Raw genomic sequence first — 23,097 nt, forward strand, 5'->3', positions numbered from 1 at the left:
TATCATTCTACAAATTATGATAGTTAATTTAAGTAATGACATTCCTTTTACTACTTGATTCCTGCAAAGTGTGGCTGTATGGGTGGCTGGTCCAGTTTCATAGTCTAGGGCTGTTTTTTATTCTCGGCCTGTCCCTGGCAGGACTGACTGCAAGGCAGGAATGATGAATAGAATTCCTTATAATGGCCATAAGGCAATAGTCAAAAGCAATGGAAAGGCAGGTCATACACTCATATTCCTGATGTGAAAATTACTTTTTTAGAACATTTTTAAGACATAACAGTTTGAGGTCTACACACTGGACAAATAAAGTGGATTTCAGGATAGAACTAAGAGTGTGTGACACATCATTCCTTTATAATAACATTTTATAGAATTAAAAAAATATATTTTATAGAGGTAATTCCATCTTAGTTTGATTCATTTGGATACATGAGAAGAGAGAGCCTTGTATGCAGCCCGAAAGAATTGTTGGTTGGGTTTCTCAGAATGTACGCAATGCCACCCTGGAGCACTTTGAATGGAGTGAGAACACGATCTGTTCTCTGCTCATAATCCAACCCAAATATAGGAGGATTATGCATTAGTTGAGTCAGATCATATCAAAGCTGATGGTGATGCTGATAGAGAAAGTCCTTTCCTGCACTAGATTTCTGACAAGTGAAAGAAACGAACAAATGTTTCCACAAGGCTTTTTGCTGATAAGTTATGGCTCACTTGAAATTTTGCTGCATAAAACATAACTGAACAAATGCATATGTGCAATGTGGGTAATAACTGCTGATTTAGTTGAAGCAAACACATCAGTGGTTTAAAGATTCCCTCAGTTGCTGTAAATCTGTGAGTGATTTTAACTGTATGCCATACTCATACTTTACTTCAAGGCTGCATTTTGCTGCACTGTGAAGGATTGGTACTCACAACAAAATGATGATTTGGGCTATGATAAGCTTTAATTAGCCCACATCATTATTTAAAAATGTTGTGCTAGCATCATATCTACTACAAATCCCATTTTAAGCACCATGAAAACAGAACAGTGCCTCCTTCATGTATTAGGCTGTGATTATGTCTGTTATTAACAAAAACAAGCTATCTGATATTCCAGTTGAGTTTCAGAAGCTCTGTGAAAGAGTATAATCTTTTTGAGCAAGATGGAGACTCGTGTCCCTATTGGTGTTATGGATTTTAAATGCATTTTAGGGGATTATTATGGTTTTACTTTTATGTAATCAGAGACTGACCTCCCAAGACAAAATGAGAACATCATTCATTCATCATTCAACGACATATGTTTATGTTAAAGTGACAAGCCCAGTATTAAAGTCCAATAATAAACAATAAACAATAAAAGCAATAAAGAGACGATAAAAAGACAACATTCACATAAAAGCAAGTCTATAAAGATGAGTTTTAAGAAGTCTTTTAAAAGAGGTTCACTGATTCTCCAAGCCATATCTCCCCAGGCAGGTCGTTCCAAAGCCAAGGGGCCCTGATGGCAAAAGCACGGTCACCTTTAGATTTAAAGGGTCAGTTCACCCCAAAATCAAAAATGCATATGTTTCCTCTTACCTGTAGTGCTATTTATCCATCTAGATTGTTTTGGTGTGAGTTGCCGAGTTTTGGAAATAATATATAATAGTAGAGATGTCTGCCTTTTTACAGGACTATATGGAACTTGGCTTGTGGTGCTAAAAATGGCAACAAAAAAACCCCATACATTTGAAAAACTCAACAGCAGTGTCTCTTTCTAGAAATCATGACCCGGTTACTGAAGACAATCCACAGACCTTGTTGTGAGCAGTTTCATGTAGGAACTATAGCCCCTACATGAAACTGCTCACAACAAATCTGTTGTGTCATCCAACTGTTGACATCACTGAGACAGTCTAAAACAACAGCTAGGCGTTTTGGGTCATGAGGTCTCAGGGGAAGGTATATCTGTGTGTCATCGGCGTAGCAATGAAAAGAGACGTTGTGACGTTGGATGATTTGGTCAAGTGGAAGCATGTAGATAGAAAATAAAATTGGACCTAAAATTGAACCTTGCGGTACACCACAGGTAATGTGATTTAGAAACTTTGTAATCCAGTGACTTTTACTTTGAGTACTTATAAATAAGCTATGTTTTACTTTTACTTGAGTCATTTTACACAAATACTGTGAGTACAATTTCAGTCAAGTAACAGTACTCCTACTTGAGTAGTATTTCAGTACTCTTTACACCTCTGTTGGTAACCATGATGACGAAGGTCCCCTAACCTTTACTATTTACTTTAATAGTAAAGGTTTAACCCAAATCATGATCTTTCCCTTAACCTAACCAAGTTGTTTATGTGCCTAAACCTAACCAAACCTTAACCATAGCTTTGTCACATTCTGAAAAGGTTTGGGAAGGGACAGACAAATTATGTCATCCTGCCAATAGGGACGTCAGATCAGAAAATGCTTCTATGTGTCGTTCTGGATTGCATGCACATGTTTTTTCTCTTTTAATTTGCAGGACTTGTCATTGTGCTAAAATTCACCAAACATTTACTGCACCATCTGACGTAACTTAAAATGATATTGTACAGTCTGATACAGGTTGTGATTAAGACTTCATTAGACCCATCCACACATTGTCACATGTAATGAACTTGTATGATTGTTGTTATCGCACAGAACACAGACACTTTAACACATCCATGTTGGGATTACCACATCAAATATAGTGGTAATGTATGGTGCTGATGGGAGATTCTGTTACAACCAAAGTGAAAACAGTGCTGGCCGTTATTGGCCGATTGCCCACCGTCAAACCACAGGCCAGAATCAGTAGAGCAGAAACTGATTCTGCCATGCCCATTGACTGTTAATACACACAGTAAGACAGGCTCAAGGATGGCTACTCTACTGCAGCTACTGAACTGCCTTTGTCAAGCTTTCAATAGCTTAATTTACAGGATATTGAGTATTAAAGGTGGACACAGGGTGAGCATGATGTAGATACAGAGAGGGTGCACTGACTCACTGTCATAATTGGAAAAATCTATGCAGCAGCTGCAGACTCCACAGGTATGTTAACACTGCAGGTACACCACAGGTATGCTGATGGATTATTAGAGAGATGAATACTATTTTCTGTTGAACTCTCTAACACACATATGTTCTGCTGCTATATATCATCTGCAATCCAATATCGAAGAGTGCACCAGAAACATCATAATGATGATGATTCATCCTATAAAATAACGAAGCACTGTTGAGATGTGTAATGCTGCTCTCACGTCTTGCCTTTTAGGGTCACTCACACATTTTAAATCCTTTTCTGTTCCATTATTTTTTATTAGCAGAATGACAAGTTAAGCCTCCTGTGATTCTCATCTCACTTTGAAATCTTGGGAGCACTGATTTTGCACACTAGATTTTATCATAAACTTGGAGAGTACAAGTACATGCATGACAAAGAACTGATAATATAAATTTAGAACAGGCCTACGCACTTTCTAATGTGTGGGCATGTAGCAAAATACTGTATGTGAGTGCACACTTCAAGTTGAATGTTGAAGTATGCATGATGGATGAATGAAAAACATTTCCATTTGCTGAACAGGGGCTGTCTACTTTAACATACATGACTGACACATTGTCTAAGTGTATTTTTCATCTTATGTAGCTTTATAGACTGAATCTTTTAAGTCCCCTGGAGCCAAAGTGCTCTTAGATTCAGTAAGGCAAGGCTCAAAATGTTCTCACTGAAACTGTGATGATTCATAGTCTTATAGATAAATATATAGAGTCGTGATTTGATTCAGCTTGAGAAAGAATAGAAAACTGAATTTGGTCTTGAAGAAGAACAGCAAACATTAAGCTAATAACTCTGGCTAAGATTCACAGTGTTTTGGACACTGAGCAGACAGTAATCCATTTGATGAGCGACCAGTTTTCTAAGCTTCCTTATTAAGGCTGTAGCTAACGTTTGTTTTGAGCACTTTATATACTGACTTAACATTCTACTTGTCTACTTTCATGAATCAAGGGGCATGGTGTGAAGCGCAGTGAAGTGTGCCATGCTCAGTGCGCCCAGGGCAGGCCATCACACTTCTGGTAATTTTGAAGCCAGAGGTACCCGGTGCACCTTTTTATGACAGGGCTCTCCTCTTGACAGTTTGAGAATCCTGTGGTGAGTTTTCCTTAGAGTAAACTTATTACCTAAATAGCTGGTAAGAATGTCTCATTAATCTTTATCTCGCTGACATTAATGTCATGATTGGAATAAAACTATTTTTTTTCTGTGTGATTAGGTGTGGTTCGGTTGAAGAATGCAGAAGTGAAACACAAACAAAACATAAATAAAGGGGTTTGTGTGATTTGTGTGGCCCCAAACACCTCTGATACACATTATCTAAAGATATAGTTATTCTAGATGACATTGCCCTGGCCTCTAGCACCACCGTAAGGAACCTTAGAGTTATCATTGATCAGGATTTATCCTTTAACTCCCACCTGAAACAATCTTCAAAGACTGCCTTCTTTCACCGACCCAACGTCGGGCTGCCCGAAGAAGTCCCTTAAGACTCTCCAGTTGATCCAGAATGCTGCGGCACGTGTACTGACAAGAACTAGGAAAGGAGATCATATTTCTCCAATATTAGCTCCTCTGCACTGGCTCCCTGTAAAATCCAGAATAGAATTTAAAATCCTTCTCCTCACCTACGAAGCTCTTGATGGTCTGGCACCATCATATCTTAAAGAGCTCATAATGCCATATTATCCGACTAGATCTCTGCGCTCCCAGGATGCAGGGTTACTTGTGGTTCCTAGCCAGAGCCTTCAGTTATCAAGCTCCTCTCCTGTGGACTCAGATCCCAATTTGGGTCTCCACATTTAAGAGTAGGCTTAAGACTTTCCTCTTTGATAAAGCTTTTAGTTAGGGCTGGCTTGGGTGAGTCCTGAACCATCCCTTAGTTACGCTGCTATAGGCCTAGACTGCCGGGAGACTTCTCATGATGCACCTCTTTCCTCTCTCCTCCTCTTCCTCTTCATCTGTATGCATTTTTATCCCATTACTGCATGTTACTAACTCGACATCTTCTCTCTCCCATAGTTTTGTGCTTTCTCGTCTCTCTCCTCTCTCCTTCTGTCGCGTTCAGCAGGTATTTCTACCTCTGGAGCTACAGGGACTGGATCTGTGGTTGTGGGCCACCTGCTGCCCCCATGTTCCTGCTCGACAACTAATACTGTCATTATTGTTCCTATAGCTGTCATTCCTATTATTATTAATTTATTAATGTTACCACTACCATTACATTATTACAATTTTAAAAATTCTAGGTGGTATTTGCATTGTGAGCAGCAATGCGCTTTGATCCACAGAATCTACACACACCCACACACACACACACACACGCAGCAGGAAGTGCCAAATGACTCTGAGACTCTGTGTTGTGTCCTCCGGCTGTGGTGCAGCCAGGTGAAGGAGGATGATTAGATATTCTACAAATGAACTCAGGATGATTTAGCTGCTCATTGTTGGATGAACTGATTAAACCACAAAAGGATATTATTAGGTGGCAACCTGCTGCATGTATCACAATTCTGTGCATGTGTGTGTGTTTCCTGTTCTTATATCCCGGTGGGGACTTTAACCTGAATACACATTAATCCACAGGGACAAAAATTGAGGTCCCCATGGGTACAGGTTACAGTTAGGTTAAGGTTAGGCAATTAGTTGTGATGGATAAGGTTTGGGTAAGGGGCTAGGGAAAGCATTATGTCCCCCACGGGTGTTTCAGTGTATGGGGATTATGTGGCTGGTCGCTCATTAAAAGACTTTTGTGAATCCTCTCAATCAGGTTTAATGTGTTTTGCTTTGAAAGATAATGGCCTTTTTCTCAACTATCAGGCGTCATTCTCACCTCGCCTTTGAGAGGGAGCCCGGACTTGAAAGCGAAGTGAATGCAGCATTGTCTTTGTGGGGTTTAGGTGTGAATGCAGCATTGTTGCACGGAATGTGTGTGTCTGTAGTAGTAATAATAATAATAATAATGATAAATTATCTTTATTTGTATAGCACTTTGATAACTCAATGAGTTAACTACGCAGCCCACAGGACTGAAATAAGGCAGGTTTATTGAAAAATTTAGTAAATTACTCAAATTGGTAAAGGAGATAAAATACAATTTTGCACATAAAGATTGATTTGCATGGGAGTCATGGGGAATACTACTCATTCTATGAAAACAGTTGTAAAATTTCTTTTTTTTTTTCAAAATTTGGTCTCTACCAACCTCTGAGAAAAATATCAGGCACTTTAGCTACTAAACGCTCCTCTATGTTTACCGGTTTTGTTCCGGTTTTAGTTGTGTTTTTTTGTTGCAACCAGGAGTGTTTTATTTTGAAAATTTACCGGATTCTGTATGCCGTTTCTGTGTTTGGCTTCCTGCCTGGTTTATTTGCTCTGTGCAGCTTGACCCGGCCCTCTTTATTCATCGTGGAGCAGAGCGGAGAGCTGCTTCACGGACACGCTGTGGCGAAGAAATGGTGGATAGACCCATAATAGTGAAAATTAACTTCTCACATGGACAGCACTCTCCAAATGAACATCTGCTGTCTGGAGACAAAGTATCAAAAGAAATTCAAATCCAACTATGTTATCCATATCCATTGGGTTCATAATGTTTCAAATGAAGAAATTTGTTTCTCCCGTCTTCTGGGAAGAAATGGCAGTTTAAAAAAAAAAGTGAAAATTTACTTATGGAAAGAACTCTCAAAATCAGCGATCAGCTCCGGCGGCCACCTCGCAGCCAGAACACGACACAGCCGTGCCTGGTGGGATCCAGGCTTTAGTCATGTCACCCACAGTCTTGGAACCCATCGATTTAGCCTCTGGGGGCAGCAGCCAATGTTTCGGGGTTTTCGGTGTAGCCAGCTGACATCCGGATAAAGGATATCCAGGCCAAGACTTCCTGTTTCGTGCGGCCGGTCATTGTTTACAGTCTGATTAGCAATCTCGGAACCCATCGGCTATTGTCTGATGATGATTTGAATGCATAAAGTTACCGATAACAAAATCTTGTCCCTTGCCTACAGATTCTGCATGCACATGCAGATATCTGTTTATAGAGATTATCTCACCCATAGTTAACATAAAAATATTGATTAGAGTAGCTTTAAATGCATAAAATGTATCTTTGAAGCCTTAAGCGTGTTAATAGTCTGGAACAGAATTCCACAGTTTGGGATGCTGTAGTCACTGAAAGCTGACCACCCACTCTTTGAGAAGATTGTAGGGACAGCAAGCATCTTGCCTTAAGAGTTTCCAAGTGACCTGGTTGGGACATATCTAATAATCGTATCACTAAGATATAGACTAGACTTGGCCGTGACAATACTGAAAGACCTCAAAAAGAATGTTACAATAAATATGAGATTTAAGAACCAGAGTAACATCTTTCTACTGGTCCTTGTTACTGTTTTAGAAGCAGCAATTTGTTTTAAATTTTGTCTGTATACTAGAGAAAAAAGACCATGACAGTAACGTGTGTAAGAGTTTTAGCAAAGGAGAGGAAACCTTGGAGAGCTTACTTCTTCCAGGTGATAAAAGCTGAATTACAAATGTTATGATGTGATTCTTGTAAACCTCGTCATCTTCTTGTTATAGCTTCAGTTTATACTAAGATGTCCTCTAGATAAATGAGACACTGACCTCTTTCTTTATAGTATATGTGAAACACACACATTTAACATACGGTATGTATTATTGCAAGTATTTCACATGTAGAATGTGGCAGTGTTAACATTTCATACAAATGCATATGAGCAGCAAAGTTTGAGTTGTGTGGCTTTTCGTGTACCTACTGTGTGTGTGTGTGTGTGTTCTGTGTTTTTGTCACGTGTGTGTTTCAGTGTGTGTGTGACTAATTTCCCTGCATCGCTGTTGTTGCTTGGGATTTAGTGTTTCATCTCCGTTGCTTCGTCTTTCATGTCTGTGTCTTTGAGTGTGTCTTGCTGCGTCCTGGGCGGGGGGAGTTAACGGGCTCAGCGGCAGCGTTGTGATTGACACGTGGAGATTATAGATCACAGGAGCGTACCGTGGCGCTAGCAACAATAACAGCAACAGCAACATATTCATATGTAGTGTCCTCCTGAGGCTTCAGATACACAACACAGCGTCTCCCAGTGAGACCCCCAGAGATTTACAGAGTGCAGACAGAACAAGAGAACAGAAATGAGGAATGAATAAGACAGAGAACATGAGAGGGTAAACCTTATAAGTAGATTTAGATTCATACAGTTAGTCTGATTTAGTAGCTCAATGGAATGTTTGGTAAAGTGTATCCGTAGGACAAATCATGAAAGAGAGCTGTTGTGTAATTATGCTCCGTAATAGAGGTTATAACCCTCTGGGCCTTTACTAATACTGAGCAGGTTCATTACCTGTTCATTTTTGTACAGTCTCTGAAATGTTTTAATCAAGGTGATTTGCATTTAAATGCAGAGCGGCACACAGGGTTAATGGATGTTCTGGTGTTCACTGTGAGTCATGGCTGTGTGGAACGTACAGTATCTTCTACTAAAAGAAGCCAAAAAAAAAAAAAGCTGTAGCACCTAGGGCAGATCATTCTCGTATGCAAGATTAAGTGATAACACAACTGCTTTTTAAGTGCATTCAGCTTCGTTTTGGGTCAACACACCTGTAAACTGTTTTAGAGTAACGGGATAAAGTTCAGTCATGAGAGACAGATATTAAACTGGCATGTAAAGAGCTCGCTCTAGTCATTTTTGGTTTTCAACACCTCTTTTTTAGAGTTGCACAGCATTATGGGTATATTTTGATGCCATCAAAACATGACAGCAACCACTTCTGACTACTAGTATCGTCAAATATGTTTTTTCTGTTAATGATAATTGATATAACACCTGTTGAGTCAAAGATGATTGCTGGCAATCGAGTCTTTTCACATTCTTTTAGCAGTTTTGTGTATCGACAGGATATCACAGGTACACTTTGGTACTCTGTTGGTTTGTTTAGAGTAACGAGAAGACTTTCATTCTTATTTCCATCATCTAGTTTGTTTGAGACAAGAAATCATTGAAATGAAATATGTATTAAGAAACATTTTTACTTGAGAAAGGAAATTTTAATTTGCCTTTAGTGGTACGGAAGCACTGAGAAAAAAAATTCTGGTGATCCATTTTCTAAGTCTGATCTAAATAGTTTTCTCTCCTGTGTTTATGACTTAAGAACAGGTGCAAAAAAAAAGTCGTTTTTCTAAGTTGTTGTTTTCTAAGTTCTAAGTGTTGTTGTAATACTCATTTCGGCCACAAGAGGCTGAAGTGCACCACCACCCCATGTTCTAAATAGGACTAAAAGCGTTCATGTTTTCTTCCAGTTGAACTTAAAAAAATTATCCTGGCAAAACTTTATTTTCACCTGTCCTCAAGTCATAAACACAGGAGATTTGGATTGGTGTGTGGGTTGCCAGCTAGTTCAGTCAGTTGGTTCAGTTACCTACACAACAGTTACATCTGGCAGGTACTGTGTGTAAATATTTAGTAACAATTAATCTCTATGTACAAACTAGTTTGTGTGGTGCAACCTGGTCAGAACTAGGCTAATGAACTTACGAACAGCTGGTGCAACTGGCTCCTGGTCACACCATAAAGTGGCACAGCAAAGTTCATCCTCGCGTCCTTGTGAAATAGGCAGTGCTAGAAACCTGGTGATTTAAACTTGCAGTAGTTGATGAACTACTGTATCTGGCGAGCTAACGGCTAAAACGCTAGCCAGACGGGAACATGCCAGTGCTCCTCAATCACAACAGCTCTCCGACCTAGCTAGTTAGCATGGTCGTTAACTGGAATAAGTTCCCACAGTAAGTCCCACAGGAGCTCCAGGTAATGCCTTGGTGTGTATGTACTTACCAACAGAATATGCTGCAGTATGTAGGCACTTTTCTATTTCCATCTACATCCCCTTGAACTCTACTCTATGGACAGTGTGTGTGTGTGTGTGTGTGTGTGTAAGTCCACTTATCAGGGATGTTAAAGGTGTATAAAGGTGTATATTTTATACATTTTGTGAACATCCCATTGCTTTTAGCTTAAGTAGATTGATTGTTTTATTTTTATTGCTATGGGACTTAAGCAGTAACACCCACAGTTAGACTGCTGAAAAAGGTGGCCAAACTAATTGACCCTCTGCTCAGCATGAATACTCAGTCTCTAGTCCCACCGCGGTGTGAACATCTGTTTAAACAAGCCTGATCATTTAAAAGGAAACGAGGACAAAGGCATTGGAGAAAAATATTTCATTATTTTCTTAGCTTCTGACAATGTGGCTGGAATTATTGTAGTTCTTACTAATAACTGTGAATCTTCTGGGAAATTTCTCTTATTTTGCTATCACACTCTCTGCTCTACTCTTGCAGCCTGATATTATGAACAAGACTAAGGCTCTACAGCCTCGCTAGCAGCTCTGTGGGGATTTACTTAGACAAAGTGGTGCTTTGAGCTAAATGCTAATGTCATCAAGCTAAAATGCTAGCTAGCATGCTTACACTGACAATACTAACATGCTGATGTTGAGCAGGAAATATTTTTTTTTACCATGTTCACATCTTAGTTTAACATTTTAGCATGCCAACATTTTCTAATTAGCTCTAAACAAAAAGTACAGCTGAGGCTGATGGGAATGTCATTAGTTTAGCAGATATTTCGTCATCAACCAAAATATTGGACAAGTTAAAATTTTGACCTAATAATAGCGCTAGATGAAAAGTTAAGGGATGGAACGAATGACAGACCAGCCGACATTCCCTTTGCCAACTTTTGCAACATTGCCATCCCTAGAGCCACACCGCTAACGTGGCTAAAAAGAAAGAGGTGGTAAAAGGCATTGGAGAAAAATTCAGATTATTCAGAAGTATAAGTGAGATGTATAATTCAAGATGGCTTGAACTTTTAACACTGTTTTACAAAATATCTCTAAAACATTTAACATAGCCTATATTTGACAGTTCTGACAAATCTTATTCCCTGTCCTCTATTCAATATTGCTTTAACCCTCTTTTATCTTTCTCTGAAGCTTATTTAATTGTTTTTTTTTTTACTCTGATTATTGTAGGCATCATGCCTGCTTAGGAATTTTCTGGGAAATGAAGCTCATTCTGCTGTCACACTCTGCTGTTGCAACCAAGAACAGTTTAGAGAATCAATACAGTAATTCAGCTGTAATCTGTAATGTGAAATGATGACATTTTTACCTGGACATGAATCATGAAAGGCAAGGTGGCGTCATTTTTGTTAATACACCTTTATATACCTACTTTTCCTTCCTATAAATAGGATGTAGGGTTTTTCGACTGAAACTTATGTGAAAGTTAATATGGATTTTAGAGTTCACGCAGGCGATAAAGCCTTAACATCACCAGCCTGCAAATCTTCTTCCCAGAAATGGTGTGCCAATCAAGCACCTCTCCTTAGAGGGTTAGGATGCAAGGCTTTGATCTGCCAACAGATTGCTTGTAGTGGGAATGTGAAGTCAACCCATTCTTTATCTTTAAGATTTCTCTCATTCTTTCCTCCTCCCTCCCTTCGCCCCCCACCCCTCTCCCTCCTTTGATCTCAGCTGTTAGGACTGACGGTCGGCACGGATTACCTGGTACAGTGAAGCGTTTACAGAATCAATTTTGAAAGCCTGAAAGATCTTGAAAACTAATCTGAGCTTCACTGGTTATGTCAAAGATGTTGGATATTTACAGCGACATCAGGATAGATAGACAGATTGGTGTGTAGGCCGCCAATGAACATTTTGTAGTTACACTGAAAAGTTAGAGCCTATAACTGCACAAAGATAACAATTTAGAAATTCTACTATCACTGTCTTTTTTGATAAATCCTTCTCCCCTCCAACCATACTGAACAGTCTAGATTTAGATTCCTGAGTGTTTTTGCAGTGATTATACATGCATGTTGGATTGATTTGCATGTTAATATCAAGCAGCAACTTCCGGGGCTGAAAAATGCCAAGTGCCAAAAACAGCAGTTCGTCGAATGGCCACTTGAGGCTGGCTCCAAAAGTCACTTGATCCCCATTAACCCCCATGTTAAAATGCCCGACATTACAGCATAAATAAACATGTTTACAGCCTGGTACAAAATACGGTTTTGGTCTCTATAGCTAATTTCCCTGTTCATGACAACTGTACGTTTAAATAATATTAAGGCTTAAAGTTATGCATAATTAAGGGCGGGCTGCTTTGAGTGACAGGTGGCTGCCCTCTCAGGTGGCTTGCCACTAGCTGGTTTCATCAACCAGGCTTCATTCGGCCCGCCTCAGCTCCACCTCTTTGCCCATTTTTGGATTAGCCGGAGTTAGGCAACGCAAAGATGGTGACGACTGGAGCCGTCCACTTTGAGCTTCACAACAGCTCTTCAGAAACCTATGGGTGATGTCATGGACTCTACGTGCATGTTTTATAAAGTCTAGGGTTAATAGACAGTATATTGGTTTATGAATAATCACACAGGTTCCTTTGAGATTAGAGGCCCATACAGTAGTATGTCAGTGATAAACAATGCTGTACCAGGACGCAAGTGTGTAATAGCCCACCCTTGCCTAAACGAATGTTTGCTAAGCCCTGTCCCCCTCAGTAATTGTTGCTGTATTGTAATATATTGTATTATTACTTTATTTTAAAGAGTATAGTCTAGATCTGCTCTATAGGACAAGTGCAATGAGATAACTGTTGACATAACAATGCTGACAGGCATTGTGTGTGGCAGCCGTTGACGCTAAACTTTGTTGCAGACATCTAGCAGGCTCCTGCGTAGCTGCATTCGGATCAAAGACTTCGGTCCAGATGTGTGTTTCTGCTCCGAGCTTCTTTAATGTTGCACAAGAGTGAGTAATTTGCCAACCTCTTCTATGTTGAACTCCAAATCCTTCAACTTACTAGCTATTGTGAGTAATTCTGGTTATAGTTATTAATTTAATTATTAATCTGAGTTCCAAATTGATAGGTTAGTGTATTTTATGAGACTCAATCAATTAATTCATTTTTCTTCTTTAAGAAGAGTGGTGCCCCCGAGGACTTTATTCATTAAAATTATTAATGATTAACTTTGATAATTCTGCCATAATTTATTGATTGCACCTATACAAGTGGTGCCCCCCTTAACTATTGTAAATCCCAACACTAGCTAATTAAGCTAAATGGTAGCTCCATGAGTTGGTTGAAACTCTTTAATGTTCCATTCCAGCTGACTTGTTTTAAACAAGAACCCTGTTAAAGGGTCTTAAATATGATGGCTACATACTTGATATTGTGCTAAAAGACTGAGGCTAAAGCAACACGTCATCCTCACCAGTTTATGATCCATAAGTAATGTAAATAAAGGAGCAGCATTGTAGAGCTATTTAGTTAATGTATTATGATATAGAAAAATGTAAGAGCGGTATTTCATTCTAACTTAACACTGTTTGGCTGCTTAGCTTGCATATTGCACAAGCAAGACAAAGACTAGACGTAACCCCACAAAATAATAATAATGTTAATGTTTGCAGTTTTTGTTAGAGCCGCTGAGTTGTTAAAACACTGTTTAATCAATTTCTTACACTTTTGCTCTTGTATTTTTGGTTTTGTAAAGCTTAAAAAAGACACCACTCTCTGAACTCTTTAAATAGTATCACTCTTACTACAGCCCCATGTTTCGCACCATAGAAATCCAAAGCTTGATAGGCCTACCATGCCTAGTTACTAGCTATGATTACAAGCTCTGATTTGACATCACTGTCAATTGTCTTGGGTGTGAGTCATATCCATTATGTATGCGATTGAATTTGAAGATCAAGCTTTTCAAAAAGTCTTCCAGTGTCTCCCCAGCCATTTCCTTTCAGCTTTTTGCTCTCTCATCCTGGCCATTCACACAGTCCACCTCCTCTCACTTTGACCTCCCCTAGCCTCTCACTTTTTAAATGTCTCTTTGAACGCTTTGACAATTTCTTCTTACTGCTGTCCTCTTTGACCCTGCTCTGGTCACACATATTTCACACTCTTATTCTTTTGGTGTACACCTACTCAGGAGCAGAGACACTGAGCAGAAGATTCTCCTGGAACTCTAGCAACTAACAAAACTAACAAAACAAAAAAACATTATAAAATTTTTACATAAAAGCACACTTTTCTGTCAAGAGGTTCTGAGAATCTGAAGGTTCTTTCGCCACAATCTCAATTCACCCTATTTCCTATATAGCAAGATAAATAGGCTACATTAAATAAATAGAAATAATATTTTCCCAAAGTGCTTTACTACCCATGGCGTTATTTGTAACTAATCCACATTTCACTGCATCTGCTCCCCGTGGTGACACTGATTAACCGACAATTACACAGTAATTAGCTCAGTTGATGTTAGTGCTTTTTTTTATTAGGAGTGCCTGTTGATTAGGAGAGAAGTTTAGCTTGTGAAATGTCATTCCAATCTAAAGCTGGTGGCTCTCTTTTATTCTGTTTACCTCACCTGCTCACGCTTTCTAATTCTGTGTCACTCTCTTTCAATCACTTTTCCTCACTCAACTGATGCTGATAATGAGTTTCATTACCAAAAGAGGCCTTCCAGTGCTTGTTCAGGGGATTGTAGCAGTGGTGAAATGCAACAGGTCATCACGGTGATTTGTTTTACTCACCATGCAAGATGGCAGCAAAGGTGTGACTGCTGCAGGAAAATAGTAAATAGAATCATTATTCAGTGCCAAATATTGTCTCAAGGAGCCTGAAACCAAAGCTTGTCTCACCATTAGCCATGTACAGAACATTTCTTCTGTGCTGGTGGTCGAGGCTGCCCCTAACTGCATCGCTAACAATTGAATCCAGCTAATGATGAATGGCTTATTTATGGAATAGATAGTAGCAACAAATAAACCCTGAATTCTTAAAAAGACAAGCCTATTTCCAGACAAGAAACTTTTCTTAGTGGACGTAAAATGTGGAATCGTCCAATACAAATGTAATTCCTAGAGATACTGGGCTGTATCTAAAAGAAAGTATGTCAAAAGCATAAAAATCGGGATATGCTTGACATTAAACTGTGGGTCCGAAGGTTTGTTTGACCATGTTTAAAGGCAAAGGTGCTTATAACTATTTTGAACAGCCAAGGGATACGATGATCGTTAAAATGGGGATAATGGCTTCTCCACAATAAAATACTGAAACAACTTTTTGCCACACTTTGAAATGGTTACAACAATCACCACTACTGTTACGGCTGGAGCTAAGCGTTTGTTTTCCACTGTTTTTATATAAATGTATATAACTATTACATAGTTAGTATCATATCTATTTTGGCGGGTAAATGTTCGTACTAAATGCTGAGAGTCTCTAATGCATTTTGGTGTCATTTACGGGCGGACTGATTCTGTCCTCTGCTGTTTGTGTCAGAGCACTGTTTATGGGACATTAGATACTCCGCTAAACTATCACTTGCTGACGGTCTGTTGCTGCAACCCGGTATCACGCCAAAGCGTGTATTACACCCGCCGGTCCAGACTTTCAAAATAAAACTTGCTGGGGAACATTTCAGACGGTCGCAGTTTGGTTAGGTTTAGGTACCAAAACTGCTTGGTTAGATTTGGGTTAAAATAACTACTTCCTTAAAACAATCAATTAACCCGGTCTCCTTTGTTTGACCCATTACTTTTATGCTTGATCCTTAAAGGTTATATTGATGACATTTTTATGTAGACAAATATTTAAAAACAAAAATACATCCACAGAGCTTTTAGAAAGTTGCGGAATAAAAATCACTTTTCCTAAAAAAAATTATGATTGTGAATTAATCATTTAAAAAATTTTGATGGGTCCATAATGAATGTTTTGTTTATCTCCGTGTGAGATGTCTGATATTTGGTTCCTGCTTCTAACAAGGCTTGTGAGCCAATAGTATAACGACGTTGGTATCACGTGGTATAGTTGCCAGTTAGTGTGGAAAAAATGGACACTGACTTTAGCACATATTAGCTAACTTAATCGTCGGAACAACAATAACCCATAAAATAACAGCTCTGCATATTTAAACTAAATAAACAACAACTACCGACAGTCATAGTCCTTAAAACCTTAACTAATGTGTTGTCACCAGTTAGATTGTCAAAATTAGAAAAATAACAGCGTCAGTCCCTGAGGAGCATTAGTGATGGTTGCGTCCAGTTACCTAACTTGATAGTTCCCTCAAACATTGTAATGTTAGAAATATGCAGGTTGTGCAATGAACTGGCAACCACTGGAATAGAATTTGGGAGGGGGAGTGCGTCATCTAGTGGCTGGATGTTATCAATAGCACCTTTAAGTACATTTAATAGCAAATACTTCAGTAGAATTTTGAGATCAAGACTTCTTGAGTTACATTCAGGCTTGAATTAATTAACCTTTGATCAATATATTGAAATAATTTTGTTTCAAATTTTGCTCTGGCCTCTTCTTTAAGTTTGTATTCAAAATAATACCTTATTATCTCAATGAAATGTACTTAAAGGAATGTACATGTGACACAAAAAGGCAATTTATAATTTTGGCGGGTAAAAAATATGCCGGTAATTCAAAAAGTTAATTTCGGATACATTAAAAGTCTATGACGGGACGAAAACTCCAGCCTCCTGCATGAAAGTCAGACGTGTTACATGCCCATTCACCACCCCAACCTTCACACCTTTACTTTCTGCCTCGCTATATGAAGGGCACGTTACTCCCTGCATTGGTACTTAAGTTTCCATTGGACATAAATTTAAAGGTCCAATATGAACGTAATTCCTTGGACACTGGGTTGTTAATATACCTTGTCTTTAAACAACATGGAAAAGAAGATGAGTTAATGTAACATATCCACTCATGTACCAGGCACCCAATAAACAAACCTCAAGATGCAACATGTAAATGGATAAGGTGTAAAGAGCTGAAATCTAAAGTAGTCATTACTCCAGTCAAGCATGGCAACACATAATTGCCAAAACCAGAAGAACCACCTACATAAGGCGCATGAAAAGCTAATTGCTGCGATTTTTGTGACACACTTTTATTGTCAACATTTTGGCCCTCTAAGCACTGAAAAGCATTTGTTACCTTAGTGACATGAATCTCATTTTATTACAAGTGCAAAGAAAAATCAGGCATTTATCTGTCAGAGGCATAAAACTCTGAATGTGTGCTTTTGACAGCAGCTCTGTGCCTGTTCAATTAAGTACTCACAAAGACAGAAATACTGAGAATGAGTATATTGCAACTTGCATCACACTTTCTAACTCATATGAAAAGCACCGTAATCGTGCTGAATGGAAATTCAATAATGACCTTGAGTTATTGACCGAAGGGCTCTCTACAAGAGTCAGGTTTGTTCCAGGCAAGAGCAGTATAAGGAGGTGAACCAGAGAGAGATGAAATCATCTGTCAGACAAAGTCATGGTTTTATGAAGAGGTTTGGAGAAACACTTGACACGCCGCACTGCCCCAAGCACTAATTCAAAGACACAACGACAGCGAGAAACACACAATGGATTTGAACACAACCTCTTAATTTCTCTATAGGCAGCACTCCATCACCACTTGAAAATGACCTTGTCAGGGTAAAGTGATTTGTCTTGACCATGTGTCCTCTATGAGAGTGTTTACATCAGACCATCAATCCTCCTCCAGGCTCCTTTTAGCATGTATATGACTTTTAGAGGGAATGTGTTGGCTCTTCTTGCTCTTTGACCCTGTTTCCATTAATACTTTTTCTAACTATTTCTTTATCACTTTGAAGGGTAAGTTCCCCTAAATAACAAAACTAAAAACAAGACACATATTTTCTTATTTACCTCTAGTGACACCTATCCGTGCACATAGTTTTGGTTTAGTTTACTCAAGCTTTGAGATATTGTCAAGTCAATTTTATTTATATAGCCCAATATCACAAATCACAAATTTGCCTCAGGGGGCTTCATAATCTGTACAGCATACGACACCCTCTCTCCTTAGACCCTTGATCCGAATAAGGAAAAACTCCCCAAAAAACCTTTTAATGGGGAAAAAATGGAAGAAACCTCAGGATGAGCAACAGGGGATGGATCCCTCTCCCAGGACGGACTGACATGCATTTGATGTCGGGTGAACAGAATAGACCAACATAATAAAATTACAGTATGGACAGTCATGATGACAAAATTTTAAATAGATTGTTACATACACAAAGAATAGATCAGGGAGGACATCGAGCAACTTCAGATGGGACCTGAGCCACACGACCTCCTCTCCACCATGGAGACCTGGAAGTGGACAGACTACACAAACACACAAGACCCAAAACTCAAGCACACCATTCACAAAGGTAGGAGCAAGAAACAGACACACACAGAGGGAGAGAGAGAGAGACGAGAGGAGAGGCTAAATCTCCTGGAGGACAAAGATCCAGATCCAAAACATCTGGAGAGAGGCACCGACAGCCAGGGGGAGAGATAGGCACACAGCTTGGACGCTCATGTGCTTGTGGGACACAAACAAACAGAGGGTTAAAGAGATGCAGTGGTTTTCAGAAAGTTTACAGTATTCTCGTCAGCAGGACAAACATGGTCTATAAGTACTAGGCTTAATGGATTCATTGAGACTGAGACCGACCCGCCGGAAGGATAATGGTAACAGGTACAAGGTAATCAAAAACAAACAACTAGCTGAAAGTTAAGGTGAAAAGATGAGTTTTAAGTTTGGATTTAAAGGCCTCAATAGAGTCAGACTGTCTGATATCAGCAGGGAGGTTATTCCAGAGGAAGGGGGCACGATAGGAATGAATGAATAAATGAATGAATGAATAAATATTTTATTTTCATGTCTGGTCATTTACATGACCCATCCCTCTTGGAATTGTTCACATTAACTAACAACAAACCAAGCATTCCAGAATGTTAACCCACCACCATCTAACAGCACAATACATCAACGTCATCCAAACATAGACATAAACATAAACATCATCCAAAAAGAGACATAAACATAAACATCATCCAAAAAGAGACATAAACATAAACATCATCCAAACATAGACCTCCCACAAATAACACTCCAGGAGATATCCCACAATTGAAATGCAACAAATATACAAACACACAAACACAGCCACCTAAGACACAATACACAAATCCAAGCAAGCAAAAACTACATCAGCATCCATTAGTGCCAAACACTGTATATTTGATCCAATTCATAAACCAAAAGTCCACAATTCATATAGAATAGTCTGAGTCTGAATGTATCTATCATATGTTACTTTTCTCCTTCTATCCCATGCTTTAGAAAGATATTTAGAAAATGCAAAAGCATTATCAAAAAGATATTCAATTAAAGCTCCATTCTCAATACCTATCAAATCTAAATCAGGAACATGAACTTTTTTAAACAATATTTGTTGTAATGAATGTAAATTCGTAAATCATGATATAAAGGACAGTATGAAATGAAAGAATTTCATTCTCCTTTAGCTCACAATATTCACAGATTCTTTCATCTTCAGTCACACGTCTTCCTCCCTTTTCAATATGTACTGGTAATATACCACATCTTAACTGTGCACAGAGTGATCGCTGACTTTTAGGCAAATTTTACTTAACATATTTTTCACATTTGTAATCTTTCTTAAATAAACAATAAGTTCTCAGTTTTCACTTTTGCCAGATTTCTTCTGCCCATAATTCTGTACACCGGACTTGGTATTTAAACACCTCCACCTCCACAATTGCTGTTTGAAAATAATTTTCTTCAAGTCCACACTTTTTAGTAAATCAAATAATTCAGATGCCCATTTACCTCGGACAGACAAATCCCAATAAAATATTGGGATTATCACTAGCCACCCTGTTGGTTGGTAAAACCAGCAGTGTTGTTCGTTTTTTCTTAAATCTTATGAATCCCCATATTCCTGACACATAATCTAAAACAGGACATACACATGTTTAATACAGTTTGGAATATAATATGTAAAGTATGTCATACCCATATCTCTCAGCATTTTAGTATTACCTACAATACCTCCTAGTGCCATACTTGCCGAGTCTGCTAGAACACAATGCACCATTTAAAAAAGACATACTTTCATCTAGAAAAATCCAAGATACTTAAATTTATCTGTAAAGTTGTTTCTCACCAACACAAAACTGAAAACTACTCCTTCCTCTACCTGGTTTTCGAAAATGCATAACTTGTGTTTTTTTTTTTTATTGATACAAACTTTTTACACCATTCAGCAACACGTCAGCATTGTTTGTAAACCCTTCTCATTTTCTGACAGCAAAATAATATCATCAGCATAAAGAAGAATGTTTACAAGTTCACAGCCACACATTCTCCAGCTGCTTTATCTCTCTTGCCAAATCATTAATAAAAACAGCAAATAATGTTGGTGATAGAACATCACCTTATTTAACACTGAAGAGTGTTATAGAGTGTGAAATAGTAGTGAATAATAGTAATAATTATTTTATTAGTTTCTAACAAGCAATCAAAAGGAATAAATAACAAATTCACTCATTTATTACAGTTGGGAGTCGCAGAGTCAAAACACACAAACTTTAATTTTACAGCAGTGGAACTAACAGGCTGTATTTACATTGTGCATATAATGTAGTGCAAAATTATTATAAAAACTAAACATAATAGCTATTAAAATATATCGGGCTTTCACTGCGGTGGACATTTTTTTTCCTCGGAAGTCAGGAGTCGACTTAGGCCGGACTGTGTCCCCACCTTTCTCTAAGTGCAAATAAAGGTTTAAATGAAAACGGTAACCTTCGGCTTTCATCCTTTCTAAGGTAGGCTACTGGTATTTTGATATAGGGTTCTCGCTGTCGCTTTCTCTCTCACTCTCTGTCTGTGCATGAGGTTGGCCTAGATGCGCTGTCTCGATAGCGCATCTAGATAGCTCGGGCTATGCGAGTATGGATGTATAAAGTGCTGCAGGTCTGTTTGACCGAGGGCAGAAACGCTCAGAAAATAAGGTTTTATTTCTCTGATTCCTCTGATTCTGGCTCCCTCTTTTCATTCATTTTCTAGCTCTCTCTCTTGCTCTGAGCTGGGAAGGAGGGGCCAAATTTGGATCATGTGTATACAAACAGCACCTGCCTTTAAAGAGCAGCTGAACATATATATGAATTGTGCATATATAGTGCAAATTATCATCAAAATGAATAAATTAAAATGAAGTTAAAATACACACAATAGTCATCAAAACAGATGGGGCTTATAGCCTACAACAGACAATAAAATCTCTCTTCCTCCTAACCTAACTAACCTTACTCATAGTGGTGTCAGATCAGTAAACACTTTTATTTTTGCAGTGGTGATTTGTAACAGTTTTGTTTTGGAAGGCACTGATTTGTCTTCCTGGAAGAAAAAGTAGTTGCAATGAAAACTTGTCAGTCTGTGACTTAATCTAACCTTCCCGAAAGAAGTGTTGCTGTTGAATTTTTTAAGTGTAATTTTTTCAAAGCTGTGAGCACGACAAATTAAATTTCATTCACCTACATTGTATTGGGTTGGTAGAAACCTCAGAGGAGAATATCTCAAAACCTGGGCAAGGAAGTCTGCTGGCTGGATGCTGCTAGGAGTTTGTAAGAAATGACGTGTTATAATATCGCAAATCTGACACTTTAACAATGTACACACACTGCAGGAGAAGTCACAATCTTACATGTACAATTTGCAGGTTAACTGCACTAAAAAAAATCAGCCACACACTCACACTGCCACAGTATGAACACACACATTCACAAAACTATGTTTCTCTCATGGTGTGTACTCACATATGTGAACACACACACACACACACGCGCTGAGAGGCTAATGGATATGTACTCTGGTCGCAACTGGCCCCTGTGGACTGCGTTTCACACAGTAATTGTAGCCACATCCTCGTGGTCTCGCTGGGTGGAAGTATAAGAGAGTTTGTGAAAGAAAAAAAGAGATAGAAGAGTGAACTTTTATGTGACTGATCCTCAGAAACAGAATCAGTAAGATGAGTGAGCAGATGGAAGTTGGAAAGAGTGAAATTGAAATTCATTCTTCTTATGTACATGTTTATATTTCACACTTGCTTTGCCAATGTAAACGTCTGTTTCCCATGCCATTAAAGCCCCAGTGAATTGAATTGAAATTGAGACAAAGAGGTAGAGAGACAGAATAATATAATTTCCATTTTGTTACAGTCCATGTAGGCTTTAAAACAGCAGCTGTCATCGCCACTCTTGTTATTCTGCCAGTGCTAAAGCTGATATTATCCTGTGATTGCACAGACTATCAAATTGATTTGTTAGGCCTCCTGCTGATTACATCTCTTTCTGTTAAAGCACTCTCTGCAGAATAATTACGGTGCGCAAATCAGTGATACCCTTCCTTGCCTGGGGGAGAGAGAAGACCACAGAGGTGTTGAGCGATGACTCAAAACCTGACAGCCGCTGTCAGACCTTCAGTACCAAAGACTTGTTTTTCTCTCTCTGAATCATCTCTGTCATGTTTACACTCTCCCCTGCATGTCTTCTCTTTGCTACTCTATGAACAGATTTCAAGATGTGCCCTGCTGTTTTACCAAGCAACGCTGTATAAATAGCTGATAGTCAAGGGGTGACAGTGAATGGGAGACAAGCTAAAGCGTGTGACTCAGATAGATGGACCTCTTATTGATGATCCTTGATCTCATTGTGCAGCCATTCTAAGAATAATATTATTTCATATTAGAATGTCTTGGCATTAATTTCAATTAAACTCTTAATAAATGTACAGTTACTTATTGCCAAGAACCAGGGCTTTAAATTTGCGTCTACATTTATGCTCATTTTACAAATGTGCATCCCTTCTCTGAAATCATGCCAATCTGGCCAGCCCAAGTCCAAGATTTATATATTTAATAACATGCAATGTTTCTAGATGAGTGCTCTTCATCTTAGAAATTTTCCCCTTTGAAAAATTTAAAGCCATGTTAAAAGTCCATGTAACTGAGAAATGCAACTACCTAATTTGAGCTGGATTTAGTCTTTTCCTTGTGTGCTTGATGTTTGGATTCCCTGTCTCTTATGTTTTATTTTATGTTTTATTTATG

At 38.6% G+C, this 23,097-nt stretch overlaps 1 protein-coding gene across 3 annotated transcripts in view; it reads left to right on the forward strand.

Moving 5' to 3' along the window:
- The window catches only part of LOC122883404 (kelch domain-containing protein 8B-like), a 178,985-nt gene that overhangs the window by 128,597 nt on the left and 27,291 nt on the right, over window positions 1–23,097 (forward strand). The gene's annotated exons all lie outside the window — the stretch shown is intronic.

This window comes from Siniperca chuatsi, linkage group LG10 (genome assembly GCF_020085105.1).
Source record: "Siniperca chuatsi isolate FFG_IHB_CAS linkage group LG10, ASM2008510v1, whole genome shotgun sequence".
Classification (NCBI taxonomy): domain Eukaryota; kingdom Metazoa; phylum Chordata; class Actinopteri; order Centrarchiformes; family Sinipercidae; genus Siniperca; species Siniperca chuatsi.